This window comes from Gymnoscopelus braueri, assembly GCF_963280865.1.
Source record: "Gymnoscopelus braueri genome assembly, chromosome: 18".
Classification (NCBI taxonomy): domain Eukaryota; kingdom Metazoa; phylum Chordata; class Actinopteri; order Myctophiformes; family Myctophidae; genus Gymnoscopelus; species Gymnoscopelus braueri.
Genome location: NC_137618.1, coordinates 23,708,167 through 23,714,195, shown reverse-complemented (window position 1 = coordinate 23,714,195; position 6,029 = coordinate 23,708,167).

The following is a 6,029-nucleotide window of genomic DNA, read 5'->3' as shown; positions in this document are numbered from 1 at the left end:
TTTAATCTGATCGGTGGCCATTTTCTCCATATGCTTTCAACTGCGTGACCCTATCGGTTGGTAAGTGTATTGCACTCTGATACATTATAACTCCATGAGAAAATGGCCACCGATCGGATTAAAATGCTTTTTATTGAACAATACAGAATATACGGGTACTTTTGAGAGTCCCGTGCATAATTGTAACATCCGTGGCCATAAGGTAAGCACTTTATATTTGAAATCTGAACGTTTATATAGATGTACGGACCGTAAATAGACAAAGTGAAAACACCAGGTTCAAGTTGATCCATGACTGTAACAGGAGTTTTCATTCATTTCAGACTACAGTAGCAGTTAATAAATAGACGAACAAATGAATGAATATACTTTCACGTGCGGAATCCGAAACAGGCAGCGCTGTGATTCTGAATTTTGTTACGATTATGGTGATCTGTATTATAGACACCACCTGGGCGAGTTTGTTGTGTAACTTTCCTGACATTAAGCTGTTTATGTGTTCAACAACAATAAGTGCAGATTTCAGCTTGGGAAAAGCAGCCTCCAACGGTTTTGGGTACGTGGAATCTGTTGCTGGTTCATATAGTCACCATTGCGCTATCGTGGTATTCTTGCTATTATGTTGCAAATGAATGTGTGTGTGTGCGGGCGAAATAACATTGACAGCTATGGCAGGTGACGAAAGCTTGCCAGACCTATGCCAGGCTGACAACGGTTGCTAAGCTGGCATTGGACAATCGCTTTTGGGGTGGGGTTTAGCGAAGGGTCCATTGATTCCTCCCCACACACATTTCAGTTGTCACTGCTGCCAGTGAGGAGCCCCCACCAGGAAGACGTAGAGCCTTTGTCCTACTCCTCCCGTCCAACACTCCCCGCTGACAGGTGCCGCCCCAGCCCTTTTGGAGTACGTACAGTGACACCCAGCTTCTCTCCCCTAAACACAGGCCAATTGTGTTCGCATAGACGCCTGACAAAGCCGGATGCACCACGGTGGATTCGAACCCAAAACCTCTGTGATGGTGGGCAGTGACTTTACCACAGCGCCACCCAAGCTTGACATCCCTGCTAGCAGTCATTTAACTCAGACTTTTGGGATAAAAAGCTCATTAGTCATTCCAAAGTTGGGATTTACATGATATTGTCCGCCAACTGCGGACTCAGCTCTCCAGCTAATTATTTGGCTGTAGGCTTAAACCATGAAGTATTGCCAATCTGTCCCTCTTTCTAAGAGGATCGCAAAATGTTAAAAAGAAGCAAGAATACTGTAGACATCGAGGAGTTGGTGGTAAAGTAAATGAAGTGCCAAGAAAACAAGGATGTGTTTATGCCAGTAGCTAAGTCATGCATATCTAAGTACTGTACTCTGCTTGTACAGTGAATCTGCAAGAGCCTCATTAAATCAGAACTACTGTAAGTTTTAAGTAATAGCCATGGCAGTTAGATATCAAGCCTATAGCATATATCTGTGTGGACTGGACTGTGGACACTGGACAGCCCACATTAGCACACATATCTGAATATCATACTATCATCTAAATAGGCAACAAGATACTAATAACAATTTAGGCATTGAGCAGATACTCAAATCCAGAGTGATTTACAAATTGCAAGATCGTAGTAAACGTCATGAACTCTAGTCGGCCAACAGCAGTGTTATAATAATGCTCAAATGAAACAATGGTGCATAAATGGTTTCTAACAGGTCAGGTTTTTTCACTGGATCCTTGCCTCCACAGAATGGTTGTATTTTCTATTTGTAGCTTTATACTGATATGTTGTGGACTACCCTAACGTATGAAAACTGAGCAAGCCGGGAGTGAGCCTTTGTGACTCACACACACATTAACCTAGCCGCAAGGAACTATTAGATTCTTTTTTTAATTACTGGAATCTAGAGTTGCAATACTAACCCTTGACAGCCCATACATCCAAACAGAAAAGTCCTATCTGATTGTATTAAACGACGTTAAACTCACCAACATTGCAGCTGTACGGAAAGCTTGAATTATCCTCTTTCTATCTGCAAAGTTTTTGTTTCATAAAAATCCACCGTAGATATGTTATGAGCTACTTTCTGTCATGAAATTCTGTGCTGGTGATGAATTTAACTCTGTGTATGTATGTATGTATATACATTACACACACACACACACACACACACACACACACACACACACACACACACACACACACACACACACACACACACACACACACACACACACACACACACACACACACACACACACACACACAGTGAGTGTGTGTGTATATATATATATATATACATACATACATACATATTTAAGTGTTCGAGTTTGGAAGCGCTTGTTGGAATTCACTCAACGGTCCTGCGTACCACCTGTTTTGAAATTGCACAATGCAGGAGGCACCTACTGCCTCCTGCGTTATTGAAAACGAGCGCTTCCAAACCCCAATACACAAAAATTATCACCTGCACAGAATTTATTGACAGAAAGTAGCTCATAACATATCTACGGTGGATTTTTGTAAAACAAACTTTGCAGATAGAAAGAGGATAATTCAAGCTTTCCATACAGCTGCAATGTTGGTGAGTTTAACGTCGTTTATAATTAGATCAGACTTTTCTGTTTGGATGTATGGGCTGTCAAGGGTTGGTATTGCAACTCTAGTTATCAGATATCAAAAATTGAATCTAAAGAGTTGCTTGTGGCTAACATTAACCCTGCCGTCCCCATTTTGGGTATGTCATCGGTGAAATGTTTCAAGAACTTACAAAGAAGTTTGAAAATGGCAGCTCTACAAGCTCACAATGCGTCAGAAATGACTACGCCACCCTCACATGTAGGAGTGAGGGATCCTACAAACACATTAACCCTGCTGGACAATGTAACTGAACAAGGTAAGGGTCCCCAAATAGGCACAGGTTCAGAATGAACAGAACCAGAGGCTGATGTATCAATAGTGTCAGTATTAAGTATTAAAATGAAGGTAGGCTACCAATGAATCAGGTTAAAATATAAAGGGAAGGGGGGGGTACTATAACCCAAGTCAAGATCTTAAAATGGTACTAAGCCCAAGGGCCAAATAGATGATTGGGGGCGAAGGCTTCAGGGCATACTAAAGAGGCCTCTAACCCAGACCCATAGAAAGAGAGAGTTAAGACACTAGCGTTCACTTCTTTGGGCCAGGTCTTCTACATAGCCGTCTATTGGCGAATAGTGACAAAGCCCTAAACCGGAAGTTCATGGAATGCATTGAAGTCTACGGCTCCTTGTAACTATTTCCAGTTTACATGAACCACGTGACTGGCACTGTTTCTGCCCCCTCATTGGCGCAACTCTAATTCAAGGCTCTGCTCGAACCTACAGTAGTCCTACACAGCAAACAAGAAAAAAAAAAGTCTGTTGAGGGATGTTCTTGATATCTTCATAATGAATAAATCTGTCTTTTTTTTAAAATATATTTGATGAAAAACTGCTTATCGTTAGATTTCCTCGATTTGGTAAACCTTTATGTGTGTACCTTGAGGTTAAGATAGTTGAGTGGATGCTGAACTGTAAATAATTATGTAATTAAGCCTTGATAAAGTCGCCTTACACTAACTTTACACTTACTAGCCATTCAAGACGAATCAGTTCAAGCAACCGGGGAGCTGGGTTTAATGATATGGACTTGGGTCAATTTAAGTCAGTGGTGACAGTAAACTTAAATCCTCAGTATTCAACAACAGGACAAGTCCAAAAATGAGAGTTGGGGGGGGGTCAACTTTAGCTTAAGCCTCTGACTCTCACTGCTGTGAATACATTACATTACATTACATTACAGTCATTTAGCAGACGCTTTTATCCAAAGCGACTTACAATAAGTGTATTCAACATAGGTAGGGAACGAAAACTACTAATCACCAGAAGTCTTTAGTGCATTATCTGCAAAAACAAGCAACCAAGAGTATACCTAGCGCCAAGGTAAAAGTGCAATATATCAGCTACCTATTTCCTTAAACAGATGAGACAAAATAGCTAAATCAAATGAGTGAATCGACTAAACAAGATCCAATAAACAATCCAATAATCCAATAAACAATACAGCAATAGAAAACAAGCGTTCGTACAACTAGTTAACAACAAGTAGGTCAGGCAGAGAGGAAGGGTAGTGTTTCCTGAAGAGGTGAGTTTTCAGCCTGCGGCGAAATATGGGCAGTGACTCTGCTGTCCTAACATCAGTGGGAAGTTCATTCCACCACTGTGGGGCCAGAACAGAAAAGAGTCGTGACCGTGTGGATCGGCCAGAAGGACCCTTGAGTGACGAGGCAATCAGTCGCCCCGAGGTGGCAGACCGAAGTGGTCGGGCAGGGGTGTAGGCATCGACCATAGCCCGGAGGTAGGAAGGAGCTGAATACATACAGTTTGAGAGGATTCATCTCCAAGCCACTACACGTGTGTGTGTGTGTGTGTGTGTGTGTGTGTGTGCGTTAGGGGTGGGACGATATATCGATATATCGATATATCGCGATACTTTCTCCCGCGATAAATAATCGATATCCTCCCGAAAAATATCGATATTAAAAAAAAAAAAAAAAAAAAAATGTTGGTGCTATTTTATGTGTTTATGAATTGAATACAAGGACTATCGTGATATATCGTTGGTGAATTTTCATGCAATATATCGTGATATCGCAATATATCGATATTTTCAGATATCGTGATATATCGTTGGTGAAATTTCATGCAATATATCGTGATATCGCAATATATCGGCATTTTCAGATATCGTGATATATATTGTTATCGTGGGCCTAATATCGTGATACATATCGTATCGTGAGGTACCCATATCGTCCCACCCCTAGTGTGCGTGCGCGCGTGCGGGATACATATATGTAGACATGGGCAACATTACTCCAAAGAAGCACTTTGATGTTGTAAGTAGCTGTTTGTGACTTAAATATCATAGACATTGGATTACGGTTCTGGAACATATAGTCCATGAGCCAGAGCCCCAAAATTGAGCAAGAGTGGGCAAAACCAAACCTATATTAAATTGTTCATAGGGTCAATACGAGTAAATAAATATATGATAACCTTTCCACAGGAGCAGCTTTTTCATGGTTATCACACATTTTGTTATTTTCCCCATACGTACAAGACAGGTCAAAAAATAAAATAAAATAAAAAAGAGTTATCATAATGAAACTTCCTGAGTTGATTACTTACATGCAGACAATGATTTATCGTATTACAAGTTTTCTGAAATTGTATATTTAAATATGCAAATTAGGCATTAAGAAAATATGCCCACATTTGCATAACTTTCCAGAATCAACATTGGAACATTGGACAAAGCCAGAGTCAACATACTTATTTCATTTTGTTAAGATGTTGGAGTCAAAGGTTTTTAACGAGGGAATATTCAATATCTGGCTCAATTTTGGGGCTCTGGCTCATGGACTAAATGCCTAATTTGCATATTTAAATATACAATTTCAGAAAACTTGTAATACGATAAATCATTGTCTTCATGTAAGTAATCAATTCAGGAAGTTTCATTATGATAACTCCTTTTTAAATTTAGTCATTTTTTCACCTGTCTTCTACGTATGGGGAAAATAACAAAATGTGTGATAACCATGAAAAAGCTGCTCCTGTGGAGAGGTTATCATATATTTATTTACTCGTATTGACCCTATGAACAATTTAATATAGGTATGGTTTTGCCCACTCTTTCGATAATGAAATCTTGTCTGGCTCATGGACTAATATAGAAACGGTCTCTTGAGCTGTTTGTACAGTGAAGCAGATGGATCAGAGAGGCCTTATAAGTGAACCCAGATCAGCATACCTTCAAGGTGTTGTGTGAAGAAGACTTATCCACAGAGACACACGCACGTGCCTTTTGTTCCCTGAAATATATATATTTTTTCAATCAATACAAGTGCAAGTGATGTCATCCTGCAACAGCCATCATGACCTAGAAAGACTGGGATTGAGTGACACCGTTACTGCACCCTTGATTAGCCAATGTCTGTATGGATTAGTGCATCACGG